Source organism: Thunnus thynnus, chromosome 16, assembly GCF_963924715.1.
Source record: "Thunnus thynnus chromosome 16, fThuThy2.1, whole genome shotgun sequence".
Lineage (NCBI taxonomy): Eukaryota > Metazoa > Chordata > Actinopteri > Scombriformes > Scombridae > Thunnus > Thunnus thynnus.
This window is the reverse complement of record NC_089532.1, coordinates 22,976,155-22,999,395: the sequence shown is the minus strand read 5'-3', so window position 1 is coordinate 22,999,395 and position 23,241 is coordinate 22,976,155. Positions and strand designations below refer to the sequence as shown.

At 38.2% G+C, this 23,241-nt stretch overlaps 1 protein-coding gene across 2 annotated transcripts in view; it reads left to right on the top strand.

The window, feature by feature from the left end:
* The window catches only part of lrfn5a (leucine rich repeat and fibronectin type III domain containing 5a), a 125,001-nt gene that overhangs the window by 5,670 nt on the left and 96,090 nt on the right, over nucleotides 1–23,241 (top strand). Inside the window, exon 2 of one of the 2 annotated variants that reach the window (XM_067613616.1) lies at nucleotides 18,866–18,921. The exons of the other annotated variant lie outside the window; for it this stretch is intronic. The gene's annotated coding sequence lies outside the window, so the exon portion shown is untranslated. The remainder of the gene's footprint in view (nucleotides 1–18,865; nucleotides 18,922–23,241) is intronic. 2 annotated transcript variants of the gene reach the window in all.

Here is a 23,241-nt window from a genome sequence, read left to right as displayed (position 1 = left end):
TTCAGTGATTCTTAGTGGGCTGGCATCTCTAAGTAGTGGATGGCACAAAAAGCTTTTTGCAACTGAATGAAATCGAGTCCAAAGTTGTTCTCATTGTTCCTCCTGAAGCTGAATTCCAGGAAGAACTCGGTGGGCTGCCATTGAATTTGAAGCCTTACACAGAATCATGGTGCTCTTTTTAATGTTAGTAGTGGTGGGTCAGGTAAAAGTGTTATCAATGAGTTTTGTCAGCACTGTCTCATTCTCTTTTGTATCATGTGATATCCAGAATCAAATCTTTCTTATTCTCTTACACACCTAGCACAGGTCTGTTTTTATTTCACTTCATCTCTCAAAATGCAGCAGCCAGGCTTCTAAGTGCAGAGGAAAGGAGCTGTACTACCTCTATTTCAGCTTCCTTGCAGTGGTTTCCGTTTGAATTCAGTTAAACTTTACTTCATATCTTCAAGATCTGTGTTGAAATTCACATTATTTTGATACACTGAATAAATAAATATTCTGCCAAATCATACACAGAACAGTGATGAAAATATTTGCACATTCTTAAACACATTTACACCCTTAAATTCTAAAAAAAAGTAACAGTAAGACGTTGCTTTGTTGACATACAGGAGTTAGTGTTACGTTGGCACCGTTGTTCTTAAGTACATTAGAATAGATGTGTATGTTGTTGTTGATGTTGTTGTTGTTAATGTTCAGTGTCATTTTCTTAGAAATTTAGCTCATCTGCTGTGTCTTTGTACCAACTGCGACAAGTCATCTTTGTTGTCGATTTTATGTGGTAAATGCTATTTGGGTGCTTTTAGTTTCTCAGTTGTAGACAGTCTACATCAATAAACTTTCTTTCTGTCTTTCTTGCTTTGCTATGTCAGTTAAATTACTCTTTCACCCACATGACCCAACACCCACCCACCCACCTGCCCACCACCACCCCTTTCTCTTCACACAACTGCTGCTTCAAAACCACCTGTGACGTGTATGACACTGGATCTTACTTTAGGAGAGTAGTGGGAAGGATGTGTGTATGATAGAGTGAGGGTGAGGATTGGGTGACATGACAGATGTGAAACATGTTGGGTGATAATGAGCTGTTTTCAGGACAGATGACTGGGTAAATGTGGTACAATATAGACAGACTACTGGCTTAGTGCCTACGATTGAGCCATCGATCAAATAAAATATATTCAGATATATTCATAGCTGATAAACTAGAAATTCATGTTAACATCTGTCTCATGAACAATAAATAGGAAACAAAAAAAGGGAAAAACTTTATTTGTAGCACAAACAGCAGCTCCCAAACTTTTTGGCTTGTGACCCTTAAAAATGAAGCCACCATATGTCTGCTTGCTTGTGATCTTTCTTAACATGTTACATTATGTCTATTGATTTCAAAGGGTGCTTCTCAGATTGTTTAATTTCTTTAGAGGCAAAAGAACACAGTCATTAACAAGAAAAAAATCTACGATTAGAGGAAAGTCTGAAAAAATAAACCTAAGTTTATGTAGCAAAATTTGTTTTTTTCTACTTTTCTATCTGTTTATCCTCTTAATACCGCCTAGATTTATTTTTATTTATAACCAGGTTGGGAACCATTGCTTTAAATCATCGTACATACAGTATGTGTCTGTACAGTTAAGAATTCTAAATTTAAACTCAGGCAAATGGGAAAAAATGGTATTACTCTTTCTTCCTTGGCTCTTTATAAAACTCAGAATAACTGACTGTACTGTTTTATATATTCTGTCTAGAGAAAGGCTGTGGATGTCTCTGCACTCAGTAGGCTCAATGGAGTTTGTTGCACTTACTAAACATACCACAGACCGAGGAGTGGTTGCATCAAGTCATCGGCAATTTCACTGTATATGGGGTATGTCATAATGATTTGGTCCTTTCATGGTCAGCTGATGTTTATGTAACATGTTTACATTGGCATTCAGCCCGATGTTTGTATGTAACCAGAACAGCTACAACATGTTGCCTGTATAAACTCTATGTGTATCAACAGTGTTAGAGATACATTAGCCAATTTAAAATCTTGACTAATGAGTTGCACACACTTTGCATAAATTTACTTATTAACATAAGTCATCTTATATTAATAAGTAGTGCCAGAAAACAGATTACATTTAGAGGAACTTGGAATTTTTCACGTGTACAGTCTTTTAAGCCTACACGGGACCCAAATTCACTGTCATCATAAGACTAATTATACATATTATACACATTTCAACACTGAGGGATTCCATCAGATGTGGTACTCAATGTATGAAACTGGCCCACACTTCATATAAACACTGTTTTAAATGGCACCATCCAACAGTACAGTAGCTCTTCTGAAAAAATCCCAAGGGTGAAACATATGAAAAATCAGTTCTGTGGAAAGCTTTTTATAAATTGAGAGGGATGCTTTGTAGTATTGCCATTTGAAAAAAGAAGTAAAATTCACTTTATAGACAGCCATAGCAAGATCAGACCAGGGCACGCGCATTAAAATACTCTCCTCTTACACATCTATGATAACATTATCTGAACTAGAGTGCATTGAATTATTGTTTATCTTCCTTGTGTAAATGCATTCAGATATTACCTGCACTCCATGGCCTCCCATTTACAGTTACCACTACTTAACATTTACAGTATGCACCCTTACCTTTCTACCGCCTACAAAACAGCTGACAGACTTGCTGAGTTTGTGCAACTCTAGATGCCTGTAAGTCCTCAGCCTCCGGTAGCAAAGCATGCTGACAATGTGTGTGGTCTGTGTTTTTTGCAGAACTGCATTTGTATGTTGTACCAAACCAACACGTTATGTCCTGTGTGAACGGTTTTTATTTCAGTGTCTTGCAAAAAAAAAAATCCCTTGAATGTTGTCACAATTTTATCTTTGAACTTGCTGTTAATTGCTTTATTACTCTAGGATGGCACTAAACCAGAGTATGCATCCAAAACACAGATCAGGGTGATAAGAATTTTTCTAAGCACCCGTATGGTTTTGTCTTTTGATTCCAGGCTTCTACACTACACCAACAAATTGCGTTGAACATCATTATTTGTGTGCTGTGCTGAATTAACTCTTAACTGCAAAGAATGTATTTCTTGATACAAAGTCATGAGAAAAATCAGCTATGAGGAGAAACAAACAACAACAAATACTTGGCAATTATAAAGCACCCCAATCCACTGCCAAACATTGCTGGAGAGCACTTAAATACAATGTGTTGAAAGATTTGGATAGAATACCTAAAAACAGTTAATTACTCTCCCTTCTGTTTTTTTTTTTTGTCTTTTTGACAACATAGACTCCTAGAAGCTAACTCTTTAAAAAGCACCCAGTAAATATGACTATTGTACATATTAACCAATATTACATACACCGTACAACACTGCACTGATGGGCCAACTCTAGGTGCGATTTTACATATATGTGTGTTTGTCTCCTCTAGAAAGTAATCCCCTAGGCCCTTTCCATAAATAACATTGCATTCTGAGTCAACTTGTCAGGTTAAATAAGGGTTAAAAACAATCAAGACCACCCCTGCCCTCTAAAGACTTAGTCATAATAGTTGGAGCATTAAGATAATGAATAAAGGGTTCTTTTAAGACATCAATGAGATTCAGTTTATTCACTACACACAATACATGTGGGCTTATCATGGTGAAGTTGGTGTAGATGTAAGACTTAAATCACAGTTTTGTGAAAGACATTGAGATTATGGACGGGGATTTGACTTCTTACATATTTGACTTCTTATATATTGAATTGTACTCTATATATTAATGTTTTAACTTAGATATGTGTAATGTAGACTTTTGATTTATGGAGCCACTGTAGAAGACTGCATAAGTAAACTATGTTTTGACACTTTATTAGTGGAAGTGGTCCCACATGATTGGCCTTTTAGGCATTAAAGACAGTAAGTCTATAGAGAAACTCTTGCATGCAGTAGAGCTCAACACAAATATTACTAACATGAGACTCAGGGCCCCATGTGATGTATTGCAACAGCATGTGATAATCTCCTGATTGCACCTAACACATCTTCTTTTGTGTTAACTGCTATTCTGGATGTGACATCAGGTATAAATGGAAATGCTTGACTCTGCTCATTGTCCATTAGTCTACACAGACTTTTTGGCCCACTTATAAGTGAGAATAAAACTCCGAAAGACAGTTTCCATCTGTGAATCCATTACTATCACAGAATTTCAATGACACTCCCATTGGGAAAAAATGGGTCACTGCAGTAGCAGCAGCAGCAGCAGAGAAGAACCTATAGATAAGCATAGCACAAATACAGTGAAGAAATGTTACAATAGATAAAGTAAGATAAAACATCTATTGTCATTAAATATCAATGAAACAATACATTTTCTTTGTAGTCTATCACTCTGCTGCTGCTTGCAGGAGACATTTAAGGACCATGGAGAGCTCTATGTATCCACTGTTTGTGTTGCAGAGTAAATCAGCACCATGGACAGCTCAGTCTGCAGCAGTTCAGTATCACATACAGTTCCATGTGATCATTGACTGACAAAATCTCAAATTCAAAACATCAGCAATAATAGATTATGATGGATTGTGCACTTTACTTTGTCCATCCAGTTAATCTATATGTCATTTTTCATTTTCCCAGCTATCTTAAGTATATTTGCAACGTTGATCTTTTTGAGAAGTGATGCATTGTTTTTGCAGTGAAAGTTGGTGCTCCCATTTCCTTCTTGTCAGTCAAGTTGCCAACTGATGTAACAACATTTTGTATTTTGTGTTGACTATTTAATCTAAGTCTCTGAATTTAATACACATTTGAAATTTAAATTAAAACCATTATAATGAAAGGTAACTCCTTGTTGTATTGGAAATGTATGAAGTTGTGACACCACTCTTGAAGATCAAATCGTGAATTTCACCTACTGATGCATGTCACTCAAGTACCATTATACCACATTTGGTTGATGCTATGTTGTGAAATTAGTTGCTGTATATGGCTGGAATGGCAGGCTGCATGCATTTTTCATCATTCAAATGGTTGAAAAGCCCTGAGGAGGTCAGATCTGGTCTACCCTGGACATGTTGGCACTATGTTGATGCAAATGTGAAAGTACAGTCAGTCAGTGAGTGCCATGGCTCTGTTGTCTGCAAGTTCAGTCCAAGCAACTAGTCTTGGTATTGGACACCTCAAGATACATGCATCTCTGACTCTTCTCACCATAGGCTCTATGAACTTCTGTATAAACATCTATACAAAGTATGTATACTTGTTTTATGCACCTGCATATCCTCAATTATTGGTCCATTAATATCACCATGAATAGCACTGTCTAACCGAAGCTGTTGTAATCACGTTTTTAACAATATGGATTTGCCATCTTCATTGGCTTGGAACTAACAGTGTTGACAGTAGAGTGAAATGTGAAAGAAATAATTATATTTAGTTGATAGTTATCAGAAACAGCATGCTCATTGGTCATGCTGATCATCATTGCTTAAAAACACTGCCTGTATATGGAAGGCTTTATGACATTCTAATTACTTCAGTTAGGCCTGGAATTTCATCACTCTAGGGGCAAGGCCATTTGGCCTTTGTTGTTGTCCACTTTTTGAGGACACAAAGGCCAAATGCCAGGGCAGCAAGACCATCAAATAAAACAATGATTTTAAGTCCATGGAAAATGAATTTAACTTGAGGGTTAAGGATGATTTTACTTTTAATACATAGTATAACTATCAGTGAAATAAATTAATAAAAAAGCTGTTTCTTTCACAAAATAATTTATTGATATTTACAAATTACCAATATTTGTGCGATCTCTCTAAAATGATACAGTAAAAATGCTTGATTTTGGGTTAGTGTGTAGTCAGGGTTGTCCTGAACTCAAATATATCATTGTTTTTTTTTTTCTTCTTGCAACCCAAAAATAAAGAATAGTCCCTCACAATTTAGTGGAATGTTTTAATTTATGAGGGACACAGATAACATGTTTTATGCTTCCTGTGAGTATAATTAAATTAATCTAATTTCCAAATGTGTTTTTTGTATATACCCTGAGTTAACATCGTATTTTGAAAACCAGACATAGTCACATGTGTATCCATGTGCTAAGTGCAACACACTTTGATGAATTGTATTGTATTTGGTGTGCTCGAGTAGAATAAAGATGTCATAGCCTCTCTTTACACAAGTTTCATACTGCAACACTTGTCTTTGTAAAGTGACAAATTTGACAGAATAAAATCGCTGACTCTCCCTGTCAGCTCGCTCTGGGCCCTTTCAGTGCATTTGCTATAAAGGTGGGAATACATGTGCACTCCAAATTTAGGGGCAGCTGGTTTGACCATGGAGTTGCAACTTATGGCTAGCTGGACTGCAGTGGTTTTCCAGTGGTTCATACCAGGCTTTAAGTCAAATCCACCACTGGTAATGTTGCCCAAGAAAAAAATCAGAATCACATCAAAAGACAGTGGTTTCTAAAAACCGTATTGACAGGAAAGAAGCAGAGGAGAAAACGATGAAATCAACTATGCCCACAGGGCATATCGCTTTTTGAGGGGCATAAGGCCAAACTGAGGGGCATGGGGACCATGGCCATCATAGGCCCGTGAAATTCCTGCCCACTTCAATAGTGCAATGTTCCAACCACCAGGACGAGGAGGTCATCAGTGATGAACAGTGTTGTTTTTTGGAGCAGCAGAGGGGCTGAAAACTGAGTAGATTAAATGGTGCATTTAATTAAGAGGCTTGGGATCAGGAAGTCAGAGATCAGTCTTGGCCCATGCCAACGGGAGCTACATTTAGCCTAGCTTGTTAGCGCATGCCATCTGTTCACACACAGATTAACGCTACACTGCAGGCGCTAACTACGGGTACAGTTTCTGGTTCAACACAGTAGGCTACTATTCAGTAGACCTTATTCCCTCAGAAAGTCTTTGGGTCCTGTGATCCAAAATGAAGAGGTTACATTGGTGGTGTGTGGGTTTCTGTTTTTGGGTTTCATTAAGTTTGGAATTAAATTAGACCCACAATGCAGAGTATGACTCTTTGTGGTATGGGAAACCTTTTATTTCACCTCCATTTGCACTGCCTCTACCTTCCATATGCATAAGATACTGTGTATCTCATTAAACTCACCATCTGTAACAAAAAATTGTCAGTCATATAAGCAGCTCAGATAGTATGTTAAGACAATGAAAATCTATCCTAGAACAGAATTCTTGTTCTTCACATGACTCTCAGTATGTGTGAAGCAAAATAAGTTGCTGCTAAAGAAAAAAAAAGGAAAAAAAACAGTCTCTTTAGGACATGACAGATCAGGGTGTTTGATCTGTTATCATCTGTGAACCTTTGGGGTATAACTGTTCAGCAGTACAAATATTGATCAAACCCCGATCATTACATTGATAACAGCTTTTAGGTAGATTTGTTTTCTTTTCCTTGGTAAGATTCTCTACATTATTTTTTTTCTTCTCTGTAGTGTTCAATGTCAACAAAGTCATGATGCTATCCATGTGCTTACATTTACAATAAAATGCAATGAAATCCAGTTACCCAAATTTCTTACTTACATTTTTTAAATTGGTTGTTTATGATGATTTACATCCATGGATCTTGATGATACACTTTTGTGGTTTTGTTTCCTACTAGAAACCTATTTTAATGTCACACATCATATCAATAACACGTTTAAGTGTCTCTTTGCTTTTACATCAAAGCTAGTTTGATAGCTCTGGCTAGTTAAAGTTTATCCCATCTGCTTTACAAGCAGGGATGACTTCCAAATCACTGCATCCCACTTAGCTTTTACACCAAATACTATAAATAGCATCCAGCTAATCCTAGCTGTTGGCTGGTTTTATTTATTTTTTATTCTTTCTGTTTGGCACTAACCTGAGCTAAGCAAGCTGCTACTCACCAACAAACAATCCAAAATCTGATGGCTTGATATTTTTGGCTGATTGATATGGTTTGAGGCAGTTGCCAGGGAATTAAGTGGATATTGTTATATTATTGAATGACCCAATTCATTATTTCTGAGTAAGAACAACCCACTGCTGGGGTACAGAACAGCAAGACTAGAACAGAAGTGAATGGAGGTGAGATTGAGCTGCATGTTTGAGGATGCAAGATCAGAAATAATAACTATTGCTTTGGAAATCCTGTTTTTAGTGGTGCTGTTGTTGTTAGGCCCATAGGCGATTTATAACCTACCTATCAAACCCCCGATGCACACAATTCATCAAGGTATCATGACGCCTTCTTTGTTGTGACATCTTTAAAGATGTTTTAAGAATGAATTTAACCTTTGACACTCCAACAAGAAATATTAACAGTGATATAACACATCCTGACCCCTTAGTAGTCCATCCATGGTTCGGTCCTTTATCCTTGATGACGAGATAGCACCATATATGTGCTTACGGCTTCTTGGGGTATACAGTTGAGAGTTTGGCCTTTAACCAGTTTTAGATTAGACTAAATTAATCCTTTGAATTCATGTAAGTTGATAATTATTGTTTGAAGTTGTTTCCTGTACAGATAAAATAAATGATATATTTTCCTAAGTACTGTGTGCAGTAATATTAAAGATTAAGAATTAAAAGTACCCTGTGGCATTTTTCTGTGGCAAGTTATATTTACATCCAGTGTTTCTTACCAAACACGTTGAATGCATTTCCCTTCTCACAAAACACTTGAAAGGCTGCTTTTATTATTTTGCTAACTTGAAATCTTCTTTTTCCTTGTATGTTACTACCACCAACTGTCAATCAGCAGAAGAGAATACAACCATCAGCAGCACTGTTTATCATGTCTCCCAAATGCATGTGCTTGTGCATGAACATCTTCATGCATGTACTAACAAAACCAGACCCACTCTAAAAAACATTGTTCCATAGTGCTACTAGTGAAAACCTCTGCAGGGTACCTTTGATATATGGATTGATCTAATGTATGGAGATGGCCTGAGATAACTCTTTTGAGCAAGTGGCTGTTAGATTGAGTAGATAAAGATAGGATGGATGCCAATAAGATAGTCTTTTGGCTTGAGCCCTTATAAAATGTATTTTTTAAAAGTATACCAACAATGGAAGTAATATACAAGGACCAAATAGAATTGATCTATTATTATTGAAGTTAGTTCTATTTACTCTATTCTAAATTGAGGTGCATATTGCCATGTCAACAAGTTACTGTGACAAATTGTTAACTTATTGATTGCATTTTATGAAATATTTCCAGAAATCTGTGTTGACTTCCACATTTCAAGAAGCTAAAATAGCTCTGGGTGTAGATCAAATTAATACAAAACACCAGATTTTCTCTGTTCAATCCTCTTCTGTAATTCATTGGGATAAGCTAATGGAACTGTGTGTGTGTGTGTGTGTGTGTGTGTGTGTGTGTGTGTGTGTGTGTGTGTGTGTGTGTGTGTGTGTGTGTGTGTGTGTGTCTCCATACCCTTGGGGGCTGTTTGTCCCTGATAATGAGCTGTCATTTTGAAAGTCAGGATGGCTTGATCTCTCTGCCACCCTGCTGACACACACAGAGATACACATACAAACTTCTGACTGCACATACACTGCAGTGCCAGAGTATTACGGGCTGCCAGACAAAACAGAAATGGGTCTGCTTTTAGAATCCTTCAACCTCTACAGCCTCATCTACGGCAGCACTGTTACTGTAAAACACACCTTAACACACAAATACCTTTATTAAACAAACACATGAAAGTATGGTTGATGCCTCAGATTTTGCTTTTTGTATTTGCTAGTTTGCTTTGTCCCCCAGAGGATTTAACACATCAGGGTTTGGGTTGTTCAAGGTTTCAGAAGCTGCAAGGGACCAATAATTTTAGACCACAGAGGACCCATTTAATCAGTTAATTAATTAACTTATGAATGAAAAATGACTAAAACTGCTACTCTCAATTTATTTCTGAACTTACAATCTGTTTTTCATGTTCTTATTATATTGAAAGGATAAGGACTCAATGAAATAATGATGCTTAAGAAATACACAACAACAGAGGAGACACACAAATGTGTTTAAAATATGTGTATCTAAAGTGGCTTAATATGACAGACTGTCAATCAAAAAAAAACCAAGGATCAAATCCAATTTTACCAGATGAAATTGTTGCTATATTACTAATTTCATTTAAAACTATTTTAAGTTTTCCACTTCAATAATTTTGATATTTTTTGCTAGGGGGTGGATTTGAGCGACAAAAATTAAGTAAATGCAGAGTGTAGTTCAGGCGAGTAGAAAGAGAAGCAGTGGCAGTGAGCTGAGATACAGTTTTCCATGTCTTCCCCACATTAGAACAATAGGGTTCATGATATCATGACTTACAATCTACTTATCTAACAGTATCAACAGTGTATGTTGTTGTGCAGGAAGAGATGGATGAGACACATAGCACAGTACCTCGTGGATTCATAAAACACAAACATAAACTCTTAAACGCACTACAAGACTTCCCTGCAAGCTCTCACAGACTGCGGATACAAAGTACTGCAGGCACACAAAACATCCACTCATGTAGGCAAGAATCTGCATACACACACACACACACACACACACACACGCAGCAAGTGGGCCGATAAAAGGATGTACAACATTACCACAGCTGCCCTCTGGGAACTAAAGCAAAAGCATGACTCAACCATTTACCAGCACCACACAGTGAGTCAGCACATTTGCAAGAGATGGACTAGGCTTAGTGAGACATCCACTGTACAACACCTGTACACACATATTGGACATGCAGTTTCTAGGAAATGGTCGATGATGTGTCAGATTATTGTTTTATTGTAAGGCTGTGACAAGATTATTCTTGTCTGTGACAAGAGGACTGCCATTAATTAACTCTGGTGTCTGGGCTCCAGACTACATACCTGTTAACTTTATTAGAGAATAACTGTGCTAGATCTCGTATGAGGGACAAGCTTTGAATGCAACATTATTTGCCTGGGTGCATTTACACTTTAAAGGGGACCTGCTATGCTTTTCCTTATTTTCAGTCATAAATATAATGTTACAGTGTAGGATGTTCATATCTCTGTCAGATTCTCTAACATATCATGTAGCCTCCTACGTCTCCACTGTATTACCGTGTATCACACAGTATTTGTGCAAGCACATAAGACTACCATATATGACAGTTGTGGTTGATATTTTTAAGAAAAATGTGATGATGAATGTAATGAGCTCAACCCCACGGTATTGCGGTAATGCGGTTATCATCACAGCCCTAGTGGTCAGAGGTGTAGTAGACAAACAGTCCTTTTAAACCTGGTGTTGAAGGAGAGGTCCATGTGAACATTTAACATTTTCAGCAGTCTGAGTTAGTCAAATAAAGTGAGTATCTTCCACTGTAGCTCAGCATGGAGACAGCGGGAATTTCAAAGTAGAAAAACTAACTTTGAAGAAATACCAACTTGATTTGACTTACTCGGGCTGATGAAGCCTCATATTAGCTTCAGCTAAATTCAACAATGCATTTTTGCATAGAATGAGGACTGGATTTTGTCTCCCATCTTTTACATTTGAATTGCATTAGGAAGGGATCTCTTCACAGCCAATATGGACAGGAGGAAACATAACAGCAACCAGTAGCTCTGTTAATGTTCAACTTCAAGGATAAACTGCTATGGACTTGCTTTCAGCCCAAAATGTTGGAATAATTAAATTTTTAATTAGTTTGTTAACCTATCACTGTGCTAAACATTTAAAGAGAAAATAGTGAATGTCTCATACACACTGAAAGTTTATATCAGTGCTCTGAAACCATCTGCAGTGAAGTGAAGTAATGCCTGAGAGAGAAATGCAAAACATCTCAAATCCTGCTGGAATCGTCCTTTAAGTGACGTGTCTATGATGCTGTTATCTTAATTCACAGTGTAACGTTATTATACTGAGCCTGTTTGTGTGTATTTGTATTGTTCTAAACTGAGTTAGGACCACAGTCTGTCACTGGCCTGTTGTCAGCGAGTTCCCACTTTTAACCATTATTATACCCACATTGAATTCAAACTGGAAAGTCATGTCATCCCTCGAAGAAAATTCAGTCCATAAAAGGCTACACTGTACAGAAACCACCAGCATTAACTTAAAGACGGGCATTGCATTTTTTTTGCTCTATATATTGAGTCAACACATCAACAGTTGCAATTTTAAAGAAATTGCTTGGCAGTAATAGATGCGCAGCAGCCCAGGTCCGTGAGAGCTCTATGCTGATGCCTCTTTGTGAGGTGGGGGTTTTACTGAGTCCAGGTATATTGCAACATACAGTGAGTCACAGCCTGTGACCCAGTTGAGCTTTGTCGCTCAGCATGACCTCATTCTGACTGCACAGTAAAACAAATCTGATGCTACTGCAGATGTTTTCGTCAGACGTGGGACAGAAGAATGCAAAACTTACTTGAGCATTTCAGATGATTTCTGCTTGATTTAAATCCAATTTCACTGATTTTCATTGTGCTATTAAAACTAAGCAGCGGCTGTCAAGGCTGTTTAGTAATGTGTATCATTTAAGGACCAGCGTGTAGAACTCCTAATAACTGACAGTGAAACAGCAAAGAATTTTCCTTTGTGTGTGTATGTGTGTGTGTGTGTATTTGTACGTGTGTGTATGTGATCTCAGGTGATGTCGAGCTTGCAGACAACAAGCTAGTTGGCCTTAATCCTGCATCAGAACACAAGTACAGTTGTGTGTGTGTGTGTGTGTGTGTGTGTGTGTGCATGTGGTCGTATTAGATGTGTCGTATGTAGCACGTTAACAAGTGCTCACAAGACCGCACGCACACACACAGTACGCGGCAAGATAAGCTTGTTAGTGAGGCTTTGGCTCAAAGGAAGTATCTGATTGTGCTAACAGTATCTAGGCAGCATTCTTCTTTGTGTGTGGCTGGGATGAAGGTGTGTGAGGGGAGGAATGGGTGTGTATGAACATCAGCATCAGGTAGAAAGGAAAGGAAAATCCTCAAATAATGTCTGGTTTCAACTTCAAAAAGAAGTCGGTCAGGCAACAAAGCAGTGAAAAATTAAAGAAGAAGTGAATATAGAATAAATGAATGGATAAACAAATGGAGATGCTTCCATTCAGGGCATGATGATTCACTTATGGGTTCATTAGTATGAAAATAATTTATATGCTAGAGTTTTCACAATCATTACATCTCAACCCGGTTTAACACCTCTCCACCACCATCATCAAAACAATAAATGAGTCAATATGTATATAATATAATACAATATAATATTTGGCACATTTTTGATGATTGCCTGACTTTTCCTCTAGCGCCACCATGAGGTTTACATTGGTTTAAAGAGTTAAATGTCTCAACAAGTACTGGATAAAGTGCCATAAAATTTAGTATACATGTTCATGTTGCCTTCAAGATGAATTCTTTTCATCCATCACCATGTCAGGTCAACATTTGTCCAAATACCTGCAAAACAAGTGAAATTCCCATCATCCTCAGCTGTACTTAGTACTGACTAGCAAATGTTAGCATGCGAAAATGCTAAACCAAGTTGATAATGATAAACATTATACCTGCTAAACATCAGCATGTTTGCATTGTTATTGTGAACGTGTTACCATGCTAACATTAGCATTTAGCTCAAAGCACTGCTGTGTGTAAGTACAGCCTCACAGAGTTGCGAGTGTGGCTGTCGACTCTTCATCTTGTTACTTTATGTTGTTTAGCTTATTGTGGTCGACCTTCCCCATATTTTCCAATGTAAATGGGTAATTAGGCATAAAGAAACAAAAAACAAGCTAGGACGTTAGTGTGTTATATATGTGTCAGCATTCTTTTAGATCACCGTTAAGTATTATTGTAGTTAAATGTTGTGTCCCATCTCAAACTGGTTCAAAAGTATTCTTGAAACAACACTATCATTAATCTATCCTAATATGGAAGTAACCTACTACAATCTTATCGTTTCTATTAGCCTACAATGTTCCCGGGGAAGATTTTGGGAACATAACACAGCCAGCAATCCTTGAGGACCAGCTTTAATCTTACAGTAAGCCTCAGACTTTATTAAACACATATAGATTATATTTAGAACTATTTATTTACCCTAATTTCTTTCCTTTCCTGGCTTATCAACATGTTTGTTTATCATTGTAGTGGGGCATCGTGTTGATATCATATCCCCACTTAAGTTTTTTGGCAGTTAAATTCTGCACCCAATTTTAACCCCCTCTCCTGTCTCCACTATGTCTTTCTGATGCTTGAGACACTTTAGAAAGAAAGACATCACAGTGTGTGTGCGCTTGTTTCCCTATGAGTATGTTTGTGCATGCATGTGTGTGTGTGATCATTATGTCGTGATCTGAAGCCATCTGGGTTGGCTGGCTCATTTGCATATCTGGTGTTAAGCGTTATAAATATTCATGACCAGGGTCTAAACTGGTATGAATATTCATTTTGCCTCCGGGCCGTAGACGGGTGGAGTGGCTGTGATTCCAATCAGCAGAACAGAAATTAACTCAACCTTTTGTGTGGTGGACGAGAACACTTGATTGCCGTGGGCCTCTCGGTATGCTCGGCGAGCTCCATATGTATGTGGGTTATTACATTTGCTTTAATCGCATGGCGAACATATTTGATGCACATCATACTTGGGAAACAGTGCCTGGAAGACAGAGGCAGATGGCAGCACAAACAAACTCAAACTCATCTTGGACTAAAACATTTAAAGACACTGAAATTACTCTTTAAAATGGGTGAGGAGCTGCAGGGCAAACTATCCACCAAAGTCCCACTCAGAGGCGGCAGCAACAGGATTCAGAGACATAATGATGATGTTGAACCACAGTGTTGGCTAATGTGTGAAACTGTCAAACCAACTAGGCTGGATACTTAATTTCTTTCTTAACACCATTAATTGATAGTTTGACAGTTTACTCGCTAAAGCTACTGTTAGTTCATCTGAGCTGTTAGAGCTGTTACTACAGCTGCTAGCTGCTATTGATCCAAACTGATCAAGTTGGTTAAGAAATACATTTAACATTAGCATAGAGACATTTAGAGTTGATGTTATGTTCATCCTCTTGGCCTTTGATTCATTTGGACCTTGACCAGCACTGATCATCATGACAATACATCAAAGTAAAATTTGGGTCTATATTTAATTTATTCAATTTAGTTTGATTTTAATCCAATATGGCTGATGTGATTCTGTCTTTGATGTGTTGACTCTGCTCTCTTATGACTTTGGATCTGTCTCAGTGCTGCCTTTCTGTTCGCCTTTGGTGAAGTAGGAAATGACAAACATGATGATGATGATGATGATTATGATAATAAATGTGTGAAAATGGTAACAAGCAATGCTGGCTGGGTAGATATGACTCAGACACACGTATCATTAATTAGCAATAAAAAAATATGATGTGGTTTTGCAACCACCCCCTCTAAATATCACTTTGAAGTTGACTGAACCTGCGCCCTCAGATATCATAACTCTGCAGGTCCCAGGAGAACCTACTCCCATAGAACCATGTCTTCAGTAATGTAAAATAAAACAAAGACACAGTGTGAGATATATCAAAATGAAATGGATTGCCACCATCTTACCACATGCTAATTTGGTCAAATGGGAGGAATCTGTGATGAATGTTAAATGTGAAGCGCACCATGGCTGACTCTGATTGGCTGACACACCTGTCAATCAAGCAATCAAGCACACTCAATAACATCTCTGTCAAAGACCAGTTATTTTGACAATCACCACCAAGATGCACACAATGTTATTTTGGGGAAACTGATACCAGTAACAAGCCTCCTTTCTCTCACTCCGGTTGACGTATTGAATGTAAAGGTGTGTGTGTGCATGTGTGTGTTGGTGTGTGAGAGAGAAAAAGAGTACATCAACATGCAGGACAGAAGGTTTAGGAAGTGCCAAACTATAATGATCTCTCATCTTCAATAATACACACACATGGCATTGTTTTCAAGTGTTATGGTGAATACTGATAAAAATGGTAATGTGAGGCATACACAGGAATACACACATTCACTCTAACACACAGCACACTCTAGACATGCTGTACAGAATTCAAATAAATACAATGAATTCTACTTTTATCCTTTCACACTCCTACTTTTTTTGGATTCAACACAATATATGCAAATACACAACACGGGCGAGCACATTCACAACACACACATATTTACTAGCTTGCAGAACTCGCTCTCGATTTGCAGAACTCTTGATTTTCCTCTCGTCTGGCAAAAACATTGGTACACAAAGAACAAAAAATGTGTGCGCTAATGTGTGTGAATAGAGTGAAAGTAGAAGAATCTGGGATGAGTTTAACTTCATTCAACCACACAAACACTGGATATATACACACACACACACACACACTATCCCAAGTGCTTTAAAAGAAAACACTAGGGGGGAGAACAAAGAGCCTCCTTGAAGAATAGACATGAATTATTCACTCCATCAGATAAGAGGACAGAGAGGGAACGAGAGAGAGAGACACAGAGGGAGAAATGAAGAGAGAGAAGGAGATGGAAGTGTGGGTGATACAAAGACAGAGACAGAGCCGGATTGACAAGGACGGTAGGGTATTATATTGTATTAGCAGTAACGTTGACAGAGACATTGAGAGGGTCCGCAAGAGATTTTAGATAAAAGAGCACAGCTTGCCATCAAGCACTAAACTATATCTGAAAATCCACAGGGTGTAAAAAATATTAAACAGACTGAAATAAATAAATAAAAGAACTCCTTCACCATCAAAATAAATGGCATTACTTATCTGTAGAAAGCAGTTACTTTGGAAATCATGATCCTTCTCTGACTGGAGGGCTGTTTTTTCTACCTGAAGGAAAGAGTTTATCCTGTGAAAATCCACAGCCAGCAGCTTAGCTACAGCATCTGTGCTGCTTTCCACCCAGTTACATTTATCAGAAAGACACATGGAACCTCTTTTGTTTTCTACTAGTAATGCAGTGATGGTGTAGTACTTCAGGAGCAGCAGACAATGCAGGTGCTTTATTTAATATGAGGAAATATGATATTAGAAGTACTTTGCAAACAAATGCTTTATCAGCTGAAACAGTTATGTAACTCTGTACTGTACTGCTGCAGTGATAGAGGAGCCACTGTAGTACATCTAGTGGCAGGAATTATTCATTATTAATTAAGTACATTTACTGAACTACAAGTATGTTTTTGCTACAGTGGTCTTCTACCACTGCAGTGTTCCCACTATAACTGCAAAGGAGAACAAGAACCCCCGCCAGGCCAAAAAAAAAAAAATTTTTTAATGCCAAAAATAACACCATTTATCCATTCATTCAGAAATCAATAGAATTTGGGAGCCTCTGTGCAGCGCTTTTCCAAAATGTGAGTCAACCTGTGTGTCATTGCCTGGGAAACTCTTGGTAGCGTAGCTCCTTTAATAGGGCAGTGCGTAATGTGTGTGCGTAGTGAGTGAGTGGTTGAGTGAAAGAGTGAGTGGCAGAAAAGTGACGGTGAATGCAGGTGGAGCAGAGGAAAAGGTTAGCAGCAAGTTGTTAGTCTGGCATTAAATGTACAGTATAGACTACAGTGTTTCAGTTCATAAATGCTGCAGTTTCACTAGACCAAGAAAAGCCTAACCTGAAGACGCTAAACAGAGAAACAGAGCTGCTTGTTAAACCACAATGTCTTGTTTTATTTTAATATGTCTAAAAGCAGAAGATATGATGTGTGGGTGTGGAGTCTGTAGTTGTTGAAAAGCCTCTTTTACAGAGTTGAGCTACCGAAATAATGCAAAGAATGATATAGCTAATTACTTTTGCTACTGAGTAATGAGAAAGGCGACGTTGTCAGTGAGTAATATGTAATGAACCCCATTGTACCCTGCCTGCAGTATGTACTTTGTCAGATACAAAAAATTAATGTTTGAGTTGCTGTTTTTTGAGAGTCTGTTTTTTTTCCAGACACAATGTTTTTGCTGCCTTCATTGCTGTTACTTGACCTTGCCTTTTCATAACTTACATAACTAAACACTTTTGAACAGAGCTGTAGCTTTGCGACTATAGCGGTACCACACATAAGTGATGCTGAACTGTAAAATGTAAACAGTCCCTTTTTGGAGACAGAATGAGGGTGTATGATCACTTTAAGTACTTTATTTATGTTGCACCTTTGTTCGAATAAAGATGGAGTGTTTTACCCAGACTATGAAAGATTTCAGCAAAGAAACACTAGTAGTCTTGTAGCAATTATCAAGAGGAAGCCAGACACATGAATGTAAATGGGCTGCATTTATATACACCACTCAAAGCACTTTGCACTACATGTTAACATTCACCTATTCACACACTGATGGCAGAGGCTGCCATGCAAGGCGCCAACCTGCTCATCAGGAGTTCTAACACTCATTCACACACACACACACACACAGCCTTCAGGAGCAATTTAGGGTTCAGTATTTTGCCCAAGGACACTTCGACATGTGGCCTGGAGGAGCCAGGGATTGAACCACCGATCTTCCGATTAGTGGACGACCCGGTCTACCTCTGAGCCACAGCCGCCCCAATGAGATAAAAGAGAGGATTACAGGACAGACAATCACAAGGAAAACTTTGCAATCTCATCCTTTATTCAATTTCAGAGATAAGAATAAGAGACAGTAACACAGGCCGAAAAAGGAAGGGAAACAAAATACTGGAGTGATTGCAGAGCCAGATTGAATTTCATTATTTATTCAGTAGCCAGGGAAAAGGAGAGAGACAGGCCAGGGAGGGAATGTGAGAGAAAGAGTGAAAGGGCTTAAGAGGCTTTAAAAGACCCTGTAAGAAGTTTAATATCAGGTTTCCTAATCTTCTTTCTCCATTTCATCCCTCAACCATCAGCTCCACAGCTGGCAGACAGTCACTTGGGAAGGCGGGCCCTACAGTACTACAATGAGGTAATTTGCATTCACTTATGCCTTTTCTGTCCCTAGTTACACTTAAATTAATTCTTGCTGGGAGGACACAAAACGGCCAAACTCACAAAGGAACTGTGGCATCAAGAAACATAAAGAGGTTTATATTTATTGTCAGTATAGGTTTTGCAGTAAATGATGATGGATGGGGAAACGTCACATGTAGAGTGATAAGTTCAGTCTCTAATGAGAACCATGAAGGGCACAAATCCAAATAGGTTACATTCAACATAAGCTTTTTAATTCATCAACACAGCTGCAGGATTAATACACACGTGGTATTCTACTATAGCAACTATTTACGGCGGCAGGGCAGTGAAAGTGGGAGTGACCCAAAATAAACTGCAGTTGCTGGATGTTGCTGTTTCTAACTGCAACTAACAATGGTTTTATTTATTCATTTCACTGTCACTTTTCAATTCATCAGTTAATTGTTAAAAATGCACATCACAATTTATGAAAGCCCAAATTTTGTCTGAACAGCAGTCCAAAACCCCAAGATTGTCAGTTTACAGTCACATTTAAAACTGCAAGTTGCCACAGTTGAGAAACTACTTCGCTTAAAAAGTGACTTAAACAAGGACGAGTTCACAATTTTTCAGGTCTGTATTAAAACAATGGTCAGGAGCCCAAATGACCATTGAAGTTGTTTTTTCTTGCCGTAATCATTCCTCCTGTTCATATTGACCATTAGAAGATCCCTTCATAATGCACCTACAATGTAAGTGATTGGGGCCAAAATCCACAGTCCTCCCTCTGTGCAAAAATGTATTTAAAAGTTTATCTGAAGCCAATATGAAGCTTCAGTTGTCCAAATGAATCAAATCAAGTAGATACCTTTCAACATTACAGTCTTTTTAGTGCCAAAGTCCCTCTTTTTGTTACTGTACTTCCACCACCGCTCAACAGGGAAACACTGTCCGAGGAAACATAAAGAAGGAATCTTATGTATATATATATATATATATGTGTGTGTGTATGTATATATATATATATATATATATATATATATATATATATATATATATATATATATGAAGATGTTGGAAACCTAAACTCTGAATTGACTGAAGTGCATGGCTGTTTGATGATCTATATGTTTGCTGTACTTTGTCAAGTAGCTGATTGGATAAGATGTGGCCATTTGTTTTAGTTATAGCCCAGGGTGACACAGGAAAAGTCCTGACTGAATAATGTGACTGCATTTCTAATTTGTCTCTAAACCTGCGGGGAAGCCAGCTACTTGTTATCTGTTAGCAGCTGTTCCATTCAGAATGACAAGAACCCAGCGCAACACAGCCTACACACCTGGTCACCTAAACACACACACACACTGGACCAGGTTGCCAGATGCTGTCCAGACAAGGTAATTGAGAGGAGGAATGGACAGACAAAAAGAGAGAGAACAACAAGGGGAATCGAGAGAGTAGAAAGTGTGAAAGAGAGAGAAAGACGCTCGGAAAGTCACAAGGGAGAAATGGAGGGAGGTGCAAATGTTAAGAGGAGAGGAAACAGGTAACATAAGAAAGTCATATCGGAAAAGTGTGAAAGGATGCAAAAAGGGGGATGTCGTGACAGAGGAGAGGAAGTGGTGGGATAGTCATAAGGAATGTGGAGGATGGATGGAGAGGTGGAGGAGCTGCACGACAGAGGTAGAATTAGAAACTGTAACGGTGTGCATCACATCACATCACTCTGGAGGAGCAGGGAGAGGACAAATAGAGACAGGGAGGAGGGGAGAGAGGCGGACAGAAAAAAGCAAGAAGAAGAGGGGATGAGGCAAAAACTGGACAGGCACGAAAATATGTAATACTTTTGTTAAAAGTACATTTACCATCAAAGAAGAAAAACCATTTTCACTTAAAGGATATTAAAGTTGAATGTTTTGGGAAATAAGCTTAACTTACCGAGAGTTAAATGAGGAGATTGATACAACTCTCATGTCTGTACACAGGAGAGGATTTAATTAGAATGAATTGCCATTTTGTTCAATGTTTTTCACATTGATCAAAGAAATATGTTGATTTAAGAGTTTGCATTCCTGTACGAAGACTTACAACAACTTGTAGAGTTGTGTCAATCTCATCTTTGATTGTCACTATTTTTCTGCTAGGCAGCTAGCTATGTAGGAAGATACCTCTCCAAAAGCCTAATTAGCACAAAACCATACCTATATGAATCACTGAACAAATCCAAGATGTGGGCAGTGACTAGCAGTCTGGAACCAGGTTAGATGTGATTAGCTTAGTTCAGCATAGAGACTGGAAGCAGAGAGAAACAGTTGGTTGGAGTCTGTTGAAACAATCAGGATACAACATGTTAATTTGTGAGCTTTGGAGGTGCTGTTACTGTAGGTGGATTTTTGAACTTTGAACATAGTAACGCTAGCTTTATCAGCTTCAAGTCTTTGTGCTAAGCTAAGCTAATCACCCCCTGGATCTAGTTAAACTTTTCACAGACATGACTTTCATATCTATCTTCTCATCTTACTCTTTGCAAAGTGTATTTTGCAAAATCTTCCTTTAATTTGAGAAGTGCATAAATTAGTTCACAGTTAGAGAAAGGATAAAAGCAGGAAAACACCTAAATGGCTTTCAAACATTTAAAAACAACAACAACTACAACAAAAAAAAAAAAACCCTCTACTCCTCATGTCATCCCGTTTTTTCTTTGGTACTTTGTGGTTGACTGCATTTATTCTAAATGAGTTGAAATCAAACAATTATTTGATGTTTTGCTCTGATTTTTTAAAGGATAGCATTAGTATCATTACTGCTTCTTTGCCAGCCTGGCATGACAATGCAAGTTTTGTTCTGCTGCTTGATCTTAGTAATTACAAGAACTTTTTTTTTTTTTTTAATTGGCCCCTTCTAAGAAGCTGTTTGATTGCTGCATTTGTCTTTGCCAAACCCATGTTTCTTATCCCTCCTTTTCTTTCTTTCCAATCATTTTCTTTATTTCTCTGCCTTAAAGGACCAGTGTTTAGGATTTTCAGGTGATTATGCACTAATGAAAAGATAATTATGAATATTATAATCCATTTCTGCCAATAGAGTCCCCTAAATTTTACACACTGGTCTTTTACTAATGTCCTCTCTCTCTTTATCATCTCTCTCAACCCTCAGCCCTATCTCTTTCTTTTGCTCTCTCTCTCATCTCCTTCACACTTGAATCTTCAACACTCAACACTATAACATCATATTTGTCTCAATTCCAAAACACACACACACACACACACACACACACACACACACACACACACACACACACAGACACACACATACATTAGCCTGAGCGTTTAAATGCTGTTTGTACAGCTCAATTCAGTTCACAGTGGGCAAGCTGGGAGCAGCTTCACAGCCAATTCTCGAAATACCCCTACTGTGTGTGAGTGTGTCTGTGTATGTCTGTTTGCTGATGGGAATATGGTAGTTGGTTAACTTTGCCAGAAAGCCTGTTCGTTTGGGTTATAATTACGTCAGTAGAGAGACAGACAGGAAGACACACAGAGTCGTGCTTTTTAGAAAAGATCTTTTACTCAGATGGGAGTGAGAGAGCATCAGAAATACCGGAAAAGAGAGAGTTATTCTTATTTATTTGGTTTAAAAAGTAGAAACCTTGACTTTAGTTCGGTTATAAAATCCAAAAGCACCAAGGAGCATCTCTCCTGCCAGTTGGTATGCGTCTGTTCAAACAGGAGTTTAGCCAACTTCATTGCATTTAACACCACAGCTGAGAGCATCAGAGCTTGGAGCAGGAAACACAGTCACTCTGCGTCGCACTGCTGTCCTCCGCTTCCATCATCTCACGCCGATTCATTTTGAAAGAGCAACGGTCAATGGGGAAACTCCAACTCCTCCAGCACTCAGCTAACTGACCAATGGTGTAACACCACTCATCACTTACTTACTCACTCACTCACGGACGACCACGGTTATAGGGCTGGACGGTGGCCTGTCCAGCCAAAAAGGGGAAATATCACATCTGGTTAAAAATTAAAAAAGACATAATTTCCACTGATAAAACTATTCTTTTATGTGCAAATTATATTCCCCCAATAGAATCTCCATATTTCAATGATGAGATTTCCTCCACCATAGGGAGAAGAGATCAGTCATTTCCAGGCCGAGGGATCTGTGCTGATCACTGGAGATTTAAATGCCAGAACTGATGAGACGCTAGACTTTACTGGTACTGAAGATAACAGTTACATCACTGGAACTAACCTTAACTTCCCTATCCTTCCCAACAGTAATAATTATGACAGAAACATACACATTGTCAATGGAAGGCTGTGGGGGG